A 15,317-nucleotide genomic window follows, 5' to 3' on the forward strand; every position below is an offset into this window, starting at 1 on the left:
GGAATAAACCTATTACTTGTTCCTTTGCAGCCTACGCATGCTGATGCAGCTACCCACCCTCTCTTCAAGATGTCTACGTATCCAAAATTATCCAGGGAGGTCAGTTGCTTTATTGGTGTGGTATTTGAATGCACAAAGACAGACAGCAAAACGTTTTAGTACACTCGATCTGCAATGCAGTCCCCACATTTCAAGGCTGACACCTAAGGATTGAGAAAGGACTTGGAGAATGCTGACTGCCCGATGCCAGTCTGCCTGCACATGAGGTTTGAAATAGACAACAGTGCCATCACACACCTGTTACACCAGTGTGAGTTCTGATTACAGACAGCTCTGAGGGAGCACCTCTTCACTACACTGTGTTGAGTCATACTGCATGACTCGGCTCCAGGTCTGGCAGAAGCTTTAATGTGTTCCTGTCAATCACCACCAGCTCCGGGACCTGAGGATGAAGACTTAAATGGGTCCAGTGGACAAGCCATTAATTCACCCAGCAGCCATGTCACTCTACAACTCACAACTGGAAACCCACTGAAGCTAAGCAGGTGTGAGCCTGGTCAGTACCTGGATGGGAGACCTCCTGGGAAAAACTAAGGTTGCTGTTGGAAGAGGTGTTAGTGGGGCCAACGGGGGGCGCTCACCCTGCGGTCCATGTGGGTCCTAATGTCCCATTATAGTGACGGGGACACTGTACTTTAAACAGGCACCGTCGTTCGGATGAGACATAAAACCGAGGTCCTGACTCTCTGTGGTCATTAAAAATCCCAGGGCGTTTCTTGAAAAGAGTGGGGGTGTAACCCCGGCATCCTGGCAAAATTTCCCATTGGCCCTTACTAATCATGGCTTCCTAATAATCCCCATCTATGAATAGGCTTCATCATTCTGTTCTCCTCCCCACTGATAGCTGATGTGTGGGGAGCGTTCTGGCGCACTATGGCTGCCGTTGCATCATCCAGGTGGGGCTGCACACTGGTGGTGGTGGAGGGGATCCCCATTACCTGTAAAGCTCTTTGAGTGGAGTGTCCAGAAAAGTGCTATATAAGTGTAAGCTATTATTATTAATTATAATTCTGTCAGATAATTAAGTCCTCGAGAGCGCTGAAAAGCACAAGACTCCGGCAACCCCTCGGACTGGGCTTGCGCACTCTGTTGCCCGCACAGTGTCCACCCCTTTAAAGACAAAGACGTGTAAACGAGTGAATCTTCCACACATTACAGCACTTCTTGTTTTTAAAGGAAAATATTCAAGGACAGATCTGCCCCTCCAGGTCTTCAGAGATTTGTTTTCCAGCTTTATTGCTTCTGCCCACTTGCCAGCACAGCTTCTCGTTTCCTTGTGCTGGGAGCTGCCGGTACTCGCAGTGTGAAAAACATCTGTGTTTGCCTGGCTGGCCTTGCAGCACAAGACTAACGGAACGCCTCCTTGGACAAGCTTGGGTGCTCTCTGTGATTTCATTCCTTACCGCAGAATCTTTCGAACTGCTATTTTACATCCATCCATTTTCTAACCGTTTGATCAAATACAGGGATGCCGGGAGCCAGAGTCTATCCCAGCACGCAGTGGGCACAAGGGGCACAAACTGGACAGGACGCTAGTCCATCGCAGGGCAGGAAGACACACACATATTGACACCAGGGCCAATTTCCCTAGAAGCCAGTATATCCTTGGGCTGAAGGGGGAAATCAGAGCACCCAGAGGAAATCCACACAAACATGGGAGACCATACAAATTAAACGCCGACAGCACCTCTGGCCCAGAATTGAACCCAGGGTCCCAGAACTGCAAAGCAACAATGCTTCCTACTAAACCACTGTGCCACCCACTATTCTTTTCAATTAACATTAAATTACATCTATTGATGGTGATGGAGTTATACCACCCCCGTGTCCTACCTTGACACCTTTAAGCTGATTTCTCTAGCATGGACCCGTTTTCCTCAATTGTCATTTTTTTCTGCAAATTTGTCAGATGAACTAAATAACAATTACAGCCATGAATGATCTGTTATGGCCCCAACAAGGTTCTCAAATAACCCAGACTGGGCAGCAGCAGTATGGGGTGGTGTTGGTGGAGGATCACGTTTCCGTGACAACGGCAACAATGCTAGCACTATCCACGCGGAAGAAAGGCCTGGCAACCTACTTCCATATCTTGCCATGAAACCTCTATGGATAGTGATGGGGAACTACCCATAGGGTCGACACCGACTTGATGGCACTCCCCCATCGCACCATGGTCTGTTATATGAGTCCTCATCTACTTTTATATATGATAGATGAGATCACTTTATGGGCCATATACAATTTCTTGTATTAGGAATTTGACTTTTCATATACCCCAACTTGCTCTCCATGAGACACACAGACAGGGAGAGAAACTTGGGGTTAGAGTGCAGGGTCAGCCATTTATGCAGCACCCCTGGAGCAGTTGGGGTTCCTCTGTCGGCCACGGGATATGACCCAGCAACCTTCCAGCCACAGACGCAGATCCTTAGCCACAGAGCCACCCACCGCCCCTGGGTTTTTCAGGAATTTCACACCAGAATTTCATTTATACGAAATTGGTCAGACTATACACGTGTGAAACCGCACTTTTATTCGAGTGGTCCCAAGCGATGGTCTTTCACGGAGATGGAGAGACAATCCCAGCTGATCACTGATGAGTATCATCATGGGAATGCAGGGCACAATACAATCCTCCAGGAGGCTCCCCGACAGATGACAGAATCCATCACTGGATATCTAATTCTCCCTTGGGTGGGTGGGGAATTACATATATAAGGTCGCTTAAGGTCAAATGTTTGTAACATGTATGTGGAGCTGTCCCCGTGTCTTGAAAGGGCAGTGGCTAATTGACGATGATCAATGGTTGATGCCCGTTGAGTCACAGCCTCACTCAGAGAGGGGGGAGGGTTCCTGATGGGTTTTTTCAGCAGATGGTAAAACCAGATACTTATATGGCTGCACAGAAGACCTATGATTGCTTACGACTTGTAGTATAATAGAATGTTTCTGCTGTCTTTATGCAATCTTGTGGAAATTTAATTTTAATTGCATTGCAGTCATAGCAGTGTGCCATTTCTTACAGTTAAGATCAGATGAAGGGTTAGAAACAAGAGGAAGCTGTTCAGCCCCATCTATCCATCCATCCATTTTCTAACCACTTTTTCCAACTCAAGGTCACAGCGGAGCGAGAGCCTATCCCAGAATGCACTGAGCAAGGCACAAGGGAGGGTGCACCCTGGACAGGACACCAGTCCATCACAGCCACACCAGAGCCAATTTTCCCAGAAGCCAGTTAACCCACCAGTATGTCTTTAGACTGTGGAGGGAAACCGGAGAACCCAGAGGAAACCTGCACAAACACAGGGAGAGCACCCAAGCTCCTCACAGGTAGCACCCCAGGAATCAAACACAGGACCTAGGTTCTTCGAGGCAGCAATGCTGACCACTGTGCCTCCGTGCTGCCTACATTTTGGCCCATGAACCCCACTTGGTAATTAACAGTGATTAATCCAGAAAACTCAACCAGACATTTCTTGAAAGGAGCCAGGGAATCAGTTTCAATAACACTGCTAGGTAGTGTGTTCCAGACTCCCACAACCCTTTGGGTGAAGAAGTATTTCCTGTTCTCAGTTCAAAATGCACTTCGACATGGGTCTCTCTTGGGCCCTCTCGTCCACGTTTCATAGCAGGGGTTAGCCCAGGCTCAGCCGTTCAGGGAATGCCATATAGAAACCTATGCCCTCAGGTAGCGGACGTGGGGCGACCTGGTGCTAGGCGGGTTTCAGGACATCCGAACGTCAATGCTGAGCGAAGGCAAATGAAAGACCCGGAAATATATAGTCCCAGAGAGAGAGAAACACCGGAAGGACAGCAGAGAACCAGAAATGAGAGACAGGACAGAGAAGGAGCGCCCTCTGGCTGCAGAGGGCGTGACAATGGACAGACATTGTGCACTATCACCCCAAACTCTCCCAGTCACAAGGGGACATTTGAACACACAGCGCCATGGCAACCAGAACCCCTGAGTCTGGTGCTCATTGGCTCAGTAACAGCTCCTCTCTTGATTGAGAAAAGGTGGTTTTGAGCGTGTTGAGATCAGGGGATGCCTGCTGATACTAAGCTCTTCTTAGTAAAAGTGAGAAGATTAAGGCTGACCATGGCAAATGAGTGAGAAAATTATGGCAATAGTCCAGACAATTAAGATCTGTGTCACATTGACATTCATTAATTGACATCCATTAATTGTGAAGCTACTGAAACTTGTTTACAGCAACTCGAGGTAAATTATATACGAGCAGCTGAAATGAAGTGCTGTAGTAGTGAATCCATTGCATTTACTAATCAAATAGAATTGATGACTCATTGCCAAGTGCTCCTTGTCATGAAATCACAATATTTTCCCCTACACATCCATAAAGCAAAAATGCTCCCTTTGTTCTACAACATACAGCTTTGTGAGAGTTAACTGTTATCTTAAAACAAAATGGTAGAACTTGCAGAAGAAGCATGTCATAGAACTGTGTTTCTGTATGAAGAAGGATAAACAAGTGAAAGAAGTTCACCCGATTTTCAAGGGGTGAAATCTGAAGCACAGTCAAGAATTACAAAGAAACATCATCTATAATTGACACTCAGGACTGGCTAACACAAAAAGCTGTCTAGAAAGGATGAGTGATAGTTGAAGACACTATGCTTAAGAAGTATGGAGAAGGGAAACATGGAACTGACAACAGAACTAGCTGAATGCTTAGGTGTTGTGATTCATCCATCAATGTTGTGAAGATCACTTTGAAATCAGGATTTAAAGGATGTGTTGCAGTAAGAACTCTGTTGCAAAAAGGGGAACAAGGCAAAAAGCTTAAAATATCCACAAGCACATAGAAATGGGAACAATAGTGAAAGATTTTCCTTGATACGTCAAGGTTTTCAATTATTTGGATCTAGAATTGGGTAGTTTGAATATTTTTATAAAGGTGCACGTGCATTGAACACAGAGGCTTAGTTTCCGTATTCATTATTGCCTTATTACATTAAAGTTATAACTAGTATTCTCATTCATTTACTCCCTTTCAATTAAAATGGGATTTTGTAATACAAAGGGACATTAAAGAATTCATACTAGGTCCAGGTATTTCAAACCTAACCAAACTTGGGCACACTTGAGAAGAGTTTGTTGACCACATTGCAGTTTGTTGGGCTGTATTTCCTACTGTGGTAGGAGTGTTGGATTATGCTCACATTGCCTCCCTTTGTCTTTCTCTTGGACACCCCTGGGTCCACTTTTCTGGAACCATTTCTTGATATGTGTAAGAGATCTTTAAATGGATTTTAAATTGTGTCATTTGTCCCAAACTAAAGCTCATTTTGACAGGTTTGTCTCCCATTACTGTTTTGTGCTGAGAATACAACTGGCAAACATGCAACATAATAATATGAGGATCCTTATATTGGTTAATGTCAATTTTAAAGCAAATAAGAAGAAATAAAAGATGAAGAACTGCTTGTTCCTATGCTTTCTTGAAGTAATTTACAGTTTTCAGTGTACAGATTAAGAGATATTTTCAATAGTATGAATATCAAGGACAATTTCTGATATGAATCACAAAAGAGTACTGAGAACCTAGCTTGCATTGTGCCTTGTTTAAATTATTCCTTTATATAAATCTTTTTGATTTGACTCCCCTCCCCCTGTAGTGTTCTGATCCACTTTTGTGCATCTTAGATCATTACATGGCTGATGTAATTTGTTAGCCTCTTCTCAGTTACTAGAATTTTAGTCAGAGATGCGGTTATTTTGATTCACTCTCTAGATTTATTTAGAAGGCAGACAAAGTGGAGACCAGCTTTGTTTAGGATAGATTTATTTTTTGCCTCTAGCAGTGTTGACAATGCCATAAAGGAAAAGGTGATGTAATGATCCTATTGGTTACAGTATTCTCTCTCCCTGATGTGTAATACTCTGGAGTGGAGATGATCTCACTGGTTAGTATTAGAATAACATCTGTTAGATATAACATGCTGCTGACAGTGCGCCTTTCAGAACAAAAAAACTAATTATCAGAGAGAATGCTCTGAACCACTGCTTTTTCTTAGCCTACACACTTTCACACTGGAGCTTTTATAGAACTCCTGCAGATACTTGGAGATTTCTGTTCTTCCTGGATTTCTGAACACACTGTGAGCTCTGTGTTCTGACTATTTAAATGTAGCTCAACACTTTTATCTTCCTTGTTCCCCATTTCTCTAAAAATCCTTCTTATTAAGCGTGTGGCCTAAATTTCCCTGACACACACCTTTCCAGTAGGTTCCACTGAAGTGGTCTGCCGTGCTCAGCACACAAAGCCATGTACTTTCCATATGTTTATTAAGTACGTGCTCTCAGTTCACGCACTGTCAGGTCTGTGTGTTCAGAAAATATGTTTTATTCAAAAGCCATCATCATGACACAGGTGTTAGAAAATGGAAATTATTTGTATCCACGGACACAAAGGCTTCGGTTTATGTTGTTTTTTTATCTGTGTCTGTGGAAAGGGTTTGTCTCCCAGTACGCTGGCTGTGACCTTTCACCTCTTTGATTATCATTTGTCCAGCACTTTCTACATTTTACTCCAGCCACCAGAAGAGGTCTGTGGTAAACCGGGGTTGACCGGAAACCCAGAAACACAAAGGCTAGAAGAGTTACATTAAAAAACAAAGCTCATAATAAATACAAAAAAACTGTACTCGAAGAAGTTGCTTTCCCAGATTTGTATTATTCATACCTTGAAGCTACTACTAGACAGCTGATAGTGTCATCTAAACTGTTTTTGGCGAGGATAGAGCCTTGACATAGTAAAATGACTGTCTGTGGGTTCCTGAGTGGTTTGAAATGAGACATCATGATGTTTTTGCCGCACCCTATTGTTCTTCTTTCTTCCAGATGATAAACTGAGGTTGCAGCTCTAGCACTGGGTAGCCGGTGAGCATTCGGGGCTAATTCCAGAGCCAGCCTTGTTCTTTAACTCCAGTGGTTACACACTTGTTTTCATAGCAATTTCTCACGAAAGACAACTTGATTCTTCAATTACTCTGCCCCACTACTTCAGTTCCAAAGGAACAAAATTCAGAGATTCTGACTCTCTGAGTCACACATTATGGTCTGATATATAATAACAGGTTAACTGTTGACTGAAAGCCTTTTTACAGGGACAGACCTTTTGGAAAACCAGGCTTGACATTAAGTCACATGCATAGTACTTCACGTTTGCTCCGTGGGGTAAACAGTTTGGGTCGCCTTAACCTCATGAAACTTTGTTTTATCATTTCAAATCATACAAATTAAAATGATCACATCTGCATGTCGGTTCCGACCTTTAAATTATTTCTCAGTGGCTTGAAGAGCCTTCACAAGCCTGTCTTGATCAAGAGCTTCTTGCCTTAAGGCAGGGGACTATATCGCAGTCTGTGAAACATATAAACGTACAGTATGTCTGGAAAGAACATCGGAACTGTCTGAATGCTTTGCTAACAGATTGTTCCTGCTGAATTGGCGGGATGAGATACAGAGCTACCAGTACAACACATTGAGGCCATTTGTTCTATTTACTCTATTAAACTTGTCTCAGCAGCTGCACACACAATCCACAGAAATACCCCTTATACCCACAGATATACGCCATGGACCCACGGACGTACCCCAATAACAGAGAGGGAAAGAACCACCCTTCTTGCTGTCTTAGATATCACCGGTTTAAAAAAGTGTACAGTTCTAAAGGGTGATTTTTAGATGTAGACAATGATCCATGGGAGAACGGAGCTCTCAGTTTAGATGGGTCTGGTTTACAAATAGCACACTAGTCATTCGAACAGACGCCAGTCCCTCCTGAGCTGCGGTAGAATCAGAAGGTTAACGAGCTGGTTGCCCTACTCCTCATGCCATGATCCTTCTAATGTAGAAATCAGTCTCTAAGCCAGGACTTCAGGTGGAGCTCCATCACATTAATCTCCCATGATGGGGGCCCTGGCGCAAAATCACCTGCTCCCTGAGCACAGGCTCTTAACCTTTAGATAGCTACTGTAGATGGAATAATAAGATGTTCAAGTGGGGAGCTGTGCCAGCATGTGTTGGCTACTGAGAAACAAGTAAAGGTTAATTTTACAGTGAAATATACAAAGGAGGAACACAAGTGAGTGAAGAAGGCTCAACAGCTGAGACGCTGTGTTTTGTCCTTTCTTTTATTCATTGTGGAGTCAGCCTTCACTTGGTCCATGGGATAATAAGATTCTTTTGATGTTCAGTGTATATATATATACAACCTGTCACTTGGCAAAGTCAGACGTGTCTTCTATGCGAGACTGATGTGTTCAAATATAAAGTTCTTGTAATGTAAGTCACACAAAGATAACAATGTAACAGTGGATAACAATGTAAGTTATACAGACTGGCTGTATAACACATGCCTTCAACAACTCTGTCCAGTTCTATATCATAATGTCATAATATGCTCAATGATTGCATAAAAGCAACTAAGGTATACTGTGTCAAGTTTCAATACATAAAGGATTCTTGGTGGATTCTACATTTACTAATAATAGTCGAATCCCACCTCTAATAAGATAACTGAAAACATGCTGGTCTTCTGCATTCAAAGATTAATTTCTCTGTAAACCATCAAGAGCTGCCTGGTTTCATAGATCTATTGTCACTTTCGATTGGAATTTCTTCTTCAACAGCTGTTCTTATATCGAAACGTTTTCTTCTCTCATTTAAAAAAGGGGGGGTGGCAAGACCACTAACAGTCCTTTTGGAAAGGGACAGGACTGTTTTTTTAAAGATCAATTCATTATAAAAATTAATTCATGCATCAATGGGATCTCATGACTGTATGTGTATTTAGGTAACAGAGTTACAAAATTAAATCCATAATCTCTCCTTTTTAAAATGATCAAACAACTATTGAACATACTTTCAAAATATTTCTGCCACTCCCCTCTGAATGAGGTGATCCCCTTTAACAAGGGCAAACTCAATTGCTGAATTGCTGTGCTTTGTATTTCATGTATGACCTACAGCTAGCTTGAGGACTAACATCAGAGACAGCATTTCAATTACACTACAACAGCAGTTAGCACAGGATTTCCATAGCGGCTTGTAGAAAGCAATTGTTATAAAAGGCATGTATTCAACACGTAAATGAACTGATGTGTTGCCACAACACTTTACATCACCGCTGAATAACCACCATAAGATGAAAACAACCCATTAGGTAATCCTGTTCTCAGTGGAGAGAATTTAGGAAACCCAAACTATGGTTTAACTGGAAAGCCTGTGAGCAAGGAGAATTGTACATAAGAGGGTGGAGTCATTTATATCTCTCTTTGTCTGGTTATCCATCTGTTAGTGCTGGCTCAGACAAAAACATCTGAGCACAGAAATGAGAAAAACTCAAAAGTGATTCCTATAAATACCATCTGTTTTAGATGCACCCAGAGGAAACCCATGTGAACACAGGGAGAACATACAAACTCCACACAGATAGCACTTCAGTCCAGAGTTGAACACGGGGCTGCACAAATGCTAACCACCACACTGCCCCCCTATAAATACGTTCTGTCCTATATTTAAGGATATGGATTAAGAAAATCAGAAATATCATAAATAGCAGAAAAAACAATAAGAAAAGATAAGAAAAAACAAATACTATTTTATTCCTTTATTATAACTGCATTATCAGGGTTCATATTATATCACTGAGAGAAAATTACACGTGTAAAACTTTATGACTGCAGAACAATGAAAGGCACTCTTGAAATGTTCCAAAATTAAGGTCATTTTGCAGCTAATCAACAAACTATTTAAAAAATGTTTTATTAATCGTGTTACTAGAGGATTCCTTCAGTCTTCAAACAGGATGTCTGTGGGTAAGACAGTGGACTTTTAATGGAATCTATGTGAAAATCTTAAGAAAATGTGCTTCTTCTACCATAATTATTAGCGGATACACCTTACTGCAATGAGTTAGATGTACTAGCAGTGCCCAGAAAGAGAACCAGGAGTATTGTTTTGCACCGAGTTTACTTAAGTGTCTAAGTATAACCTGATGCTATTACTCCCTGGTAATTTATCATTGCACGGCAAAGTGAGTGACAAATATGACAGGCGTAGCCCCAGAACATTACATAATGTCACGGCCAAACCCAAGAAAGTAGGACTGGAGCCACTTCTGGATGGAGTCCCACAGCTGTTTTCTGACAGCTACGCAGAGGCAGCTCCACAGGGGCAAAGGGAAAGGAGATGGACTCTATCTGCAGATTAAATAACAGTGGTTAAAACCTAGGCGTCAACACATGCATGTTTCATTTACATATGTCAGTCTTTCGATGTATGGTTAAAACATCTGCATTTCAAAATAATTCTGTGAAGCAATGGGACCATTTAACAAATATCCTACAATTACTTCGGTAAGTAGAAACCAAAATGCAACATTGTTCGGCAGCAGCTTCTCCATTTTCCTATCTTTGACAGCCTTGATAAATGTCGGCTGTTTCTCCTAGTATGTTTTTGAGGATGTCTGAACCCTCCTTTGCGGACTCCTCAGCCTCTTCTCGATTCTCTCCTCAGACCTGGGATCAGCAGGGTCCGGCATGGTAATGAAGCTGGAGGCTGCACTGGGCACATTGACCTTACTGGTACAATGAACAAAGCTCTCAAGACATCTCACTCACTTTCATTGTGCACAGCTGCTGTGTTTTAGCATCGGAACAACATGAAGTATACACCTTTTGAAGGAGAACAAAGACAGAGTCACACAAAAAGTATATTATCATCTTTATTTAGATGTTGTGTTATCTAGGACAGGGTATGGTCAACTTCCACCAAGAAAAAAACAACCACTTCAAGGAATTTAATTCAAACGTTTGATTCATTAAATTTAAAGTTAAGTTTGCTCACTGTTTAGACCAAGATACCATTAGAAATGCCATATGAATTTAGTATGTTGGAGAACAGTAATATTTTGCAGCTCGTTTATTTAAACACAGGGAGCTCGTCCAATAAAAAATTGGAATTAAAATCAGACAGCGGCTAATGTTTTGGAAACTGCCAACACCCCGTGTCTGAGAAGGGGTTTGTGATACTAGACACGTTCCCATTGCAGACTGAATGAAGTACTGTTTAAAAATACAGCCACAACAGAAAAGTTAACACAGCCACACATCAACACACGCAGAAAGCCCTCAGTCCCAGGGCCATTCAACGTCTAAATTAAGCTGCGGCGGCCGCTGCCTCTTCGCCTCCTCCCTCTCCGCACGCTCCCGACTCGCACTGTTTTCCCAGATTTCACATTCACGTGCAGCCTGCTCGCGCCTCACTCAGACATTCTGTCGCCAGCCGCGTGACGTCACCCGCGCTACAGCGCACACGCTGGATTGTTTTCCTCCGCCGGCACACCAGGGTCGTGGATAAACTAGTCCCAGAGGCAGCGAGACAGCCGAAGTTCAAGTCCGTGTTGCAGGCAAGACAGGAGAGAAAGAATGCTTGAACACGCCGGCGTTTCAACAACGGCCAATGACGGGGTCTGAAATGCAACAATAGCTACGGCGATTTTCATAGCGCTGTTATCATTGTGAGTGGAGAGAGTAGTTTCTAACAAAATCAAAACTGGAAGTCAGGGAGGTTTGGAGAATAAACACTTAAACGTTGGGGGGCATTTTCGGTTTGTTTAATGTTTGTTTCCAAGCTATGCTCCTTAAGAGTAACGTAATGAACACAGCACGGAAAGCTGCGAACAAAAAAGCCCCCAAATAATAAAGGCTTTCTTCGATGTGTAGAAAAATGACGCTTCCTTCAGTCCGAGGATCCAGCTACGTCCCTCTTGAGTGCGAAGAGAAGATTGGAAATCAGAGGACCAGCCTGTCATTAACCTACAGCTCTAGGATTCGGTTATACCGTGTAACTTCGTGTGTAAAAAACTGTCCGAAACAGAAGCGTGATCACGATCAGTCTTGAATAAGGACAATAATGACACCTTACACGTGCTGCCTGGAAGTTCGAGATCGGTTCTACAGTGTGTGTTTAAAGGCTCTGGCGGATGTGGGATTTGAAGGGCTTCATTGCACATCGGAAACATTCTCTAAATTCCTCTTGTTCTAACGGTGCTCCCGAGCATAGTGTTTTAACGCACTGGGATGCAATATGAACGAGTTAGCTTATATTGCAACGTAGCTCCTCTTTCGAGTATTTGGACATAGCGAGACGTCTTCGGGCATCACGACAGCCCGACAGTGCATAATACTATACGTCCAACATCGGTCTCTTAAGTGAAGTAGACCTGCACGTTTCTTTATTCCTTAATGACAAAAATACCGTTTTCATTTGTAATGTTGTGAAATGATCTTCTTTTCACTGCCCTTTGGATTTGAATGAAACTTGTTTTGTGGAGCACAGTTAAAACGGGCCGATTTTAATACCCAATATTCCAGAAGGGAAGAGTGTGTCTATTTGCATTTTGCCGAGTAAAAAACGTGTTCAATTTCCATCTCAAAACCCTTCTTTGGATTTAAGGACGCTAAATGCTCTGCTTTTGCAGACATTAGATGACGTTTTCTTCTCTAGCCAGCAGACCTGGTACCCAAACGTTTGCAGCTGTCTGCCGTTGTACATACAACTCATATACTGTACACTGATAGCAGAGACAGCAGCACCTCCAAACTAATGCAACAGACGTTTTAATGCTGAGTTAAAAATGAGACTAATCTTTACATCACATTTCGGTATCTTAGGGAGATCAAATAATGAGTAGAACAAGATATTTCAAATGGTACTGACCACACGGAGTCTACGTCACCTTTTAAATAAAGCTACTTTTGACTTCAGTCCACTTCTCCTTCAAACGAGCGCTCTGCTAGCAAAGCAGCTCTCTTCAGGATCCCCCCTCAACCAGACCACAGTGGGCACCACTCATCCTCTGCAGACCACACAGCAGACCTTGAGTCTTCAGATGATGAAAAAGCTAGGGTTCATGGCTGGGTCCGGCTGGTGGAAGGGTGATTCAGCTTTTAGCGTGATGAATGGAGGCTTGGCTGAGGTGGGACTGGTGCACAGCTGTGTTGTTGAGAAGAAGAAGCCAACCTTTGGCGCTATTCCTCTCTTCTTAAAATTGACATGGTTTTCCCCTGTCATACTTATATTGTACTACATTCTAATCTGCTCCCCGAACCTCTGGAATTCTATCCCCAAGGATATCAGAGTCACCTGCCCTGAGTGTGTCTCAGTCCAGACTCCAAACTTTTCTTTTCAGAAAGACATTTACTTAATTAGTGTCCGTGTCTGCTCCATTTTCTAACTTCTGATGCACTTCTAAACTTTTTCTTTTACGTACTTATTTTGTGATTTGCTATCCTTAAAATGGGTTTTGCACCTACTGCGAAGGGATTTGAGATGCTACTTTTAAAGGCGCTATATAAAGTTAAATTTTATTTTTACTTGAATTACCATGGTACAATACTCAGGTTAAACAGACTGTGTGTTACAAGCGTTGTGGTTGTGCTAGTGGTTGAGCAGGGAACTTAATTTGCAGAGAGGGACTCGGATACCTACACTGTCCTGCTTGATCTCATGGTCAAAGTAGTCAAAGTTCATGGTCAAAGTTCACGTTCTGTCAGCTTTAAACATGTGGGTGTGAAAGCCTGCGAAAGATTTCTGTGAGCTGACAGCTTCATTAATTTCTTTAGTGCTGAGCTTGGGCATTGAGAGTTCAGGGTTTTCACCTTGCTGTGGTGTCAGAAATAAACACTCAGGAGTGAACTCAAACCTTTGCCATCTGCCATTATGGCATCTCTGCTTTCTTGGATGGTCTGCATCTGTTTGTTGCAGTCACAACATTAAAATCCCTCTGTTTTATAAATGACACTTTGCAGGTCATGTATGAGCTCAGGCCCTTCTGACACACAAACACTGGGCACGATGTTGTGGAAAACCAAGACAGCAGCCCAGGGATGATGCTGCACAGCCTTTGGCTGTCTTGCTAACTGTTCTCTGTGGTTGTAGCTGCTTCTTGTCCCACTCAGCTTTAAAGAAGCTTATAGAGTATCTTACTAAAGAAAGCTACAGCCATAACAATCCCTACCACCGAGGCATTGAAAGAGTGCTTCAGATAGGGAAATAGATGGTGTTCTCAAGAGGTTCTCCTTCAGTACCAGCAGTATTAAACCCTTTATCAACCAAAGATTGAGTCTGGTGTCACTGTTGAACTCTGGGTAGGCTGTCTGAGGTCCACTACAAATCCCTGTGAGGCTACTGTTGACTTTCTCCTCTTGCCTGGGAAACTTTCTGCTGCAGCTTTTCTCCCCCTCTGTCTGCTCTCGTTTCCTTACCACAGCTCCTATTCTTGCCTTATCATAGCAGTCAGAGACCTCCCTGACCCCAGCCTACGATCTGCAGCTTCTGGGAATGCCACATGGCATTGGCCCAGCATTGGAAATGACATTGCTTTTCCGAAATGTCTCAAAATATCTTATAGTAATGCAACACTTCAGCGAGCAATACACACCTCCGAGCACAGAAAACTCTGGAAGTGCCAGTCATTCCCACAGCAGTCTCAATTACACAGAACATGATCTGCCCGTGGGCGGCATGGTAGAGCAGTGGTTAGCACTGCTGCCTCACAGTGCCTCACAGTGCCTCACAGTGCCAGGGCCCTGGGATCAATTCTCAACCTGGGGTGCTGTCTATGTGGAGTTTGTATGTTACTTATCTATAATAACTACTCAACATCGTTATCTGATAATATACTGTGTTCATGAAGCAAAATACGATCAAACGTTTAATTGCAATGGGTCATTGGTGTTCTGTCTCCATAAAAGTTACAGTGAGAGAGCTATCAATAACTGCATCATTTAGCAGTGCTTTGATTTGATGTCATTGAGATCAGTAATAGTAGACGTAATTGTAGCAGTCATTGTATCAAATATTAAAAGTATATTTTATTTTACATGTAAATTCCTAAAGGGCAGAGATAGGTTAAACTCAGGGGGCTACTTTGTACTTAGTTCAGTTGTGAAACAAGGACATGGATTCAAAATTAGAGGCTAAAAGGCTAAATTCATTTAGGATGGACGGAGAAACAGTAAACACTTCCTTACACAAAGAGTTGTTAAAAGGTAGAAGAGGATTCCTAGACAGGGGCTGAGACACAAATTCAAGAAACAGCAGGATGAGATAACTGGATCAACTAGCTACCGACTACTTAATGGCCTGGATGACCTCTCTTGTTTGCAGATGTCCTTATGCTCCTAATCCTGCAGTTAGATTTCAGATTACGCTAAACTGAAAC

The sequence above is a fragment of the Atractosteus spatula genome, chromosome 1, assembly GCF_055471065.1.
Source record: "Atractosteus spatula isolate fAtrSpa1 chromosome 1, fAtrSpa1.hap1, whole genome shotgun sequence".
Classification (NCBI taxonomy): Eukaryota; Metazoa; Chordata; class Actinopteri; order Semionotiformes; family Lepisosteidae; genus Atractosteus; species Atractosteus spatula.